The sequence below is a fragment of the Trypanosoma theileri genome, assembly GCF_002087225.1.
Source record: "Trypanosoma theileri isolate Edinburgh chromosome Unknown TM35_Tth_6_V1, whole genome shotgun sequence".
NCBI lineage: Eukaryota > Euglenozoa > Kinetoplastea > Trypanosomatida > Trypanosomatidae > Trypanosoma > Trypanosoma theileri.
Window position 1 is genome coordinate 528,436 of NW_021639848.1, and position 290 is coordinate 528,725.

Below are 290 nucleotides of genomic sequence, written 5' to 3' on the forward strand. Positions count from 1 at the left end.
GTGTTCTTATGGGGGAAAATGTTCTTATGGGGGAATGTGTTCTTATGGGGGAATGTGTTCCTATGGGTAAGATGTTCTTATGGGGGAAGATGTTCTTATGGGGGAAGGTGTTCTTATGGGGGAGTGTTTTCTTATTGTACTTATTTTTTCTTTTCTGCATTTCCCATGGATTTCCTTTTCACACCACACATGGCAGTAGCGGAACGCCTTATCATCACCATAGCGGAATTTGCCTTTATCATGGGGGTTTGGTGAATCCTTCCCTTTGTTCTTTGTTCATGGTGTGGCCA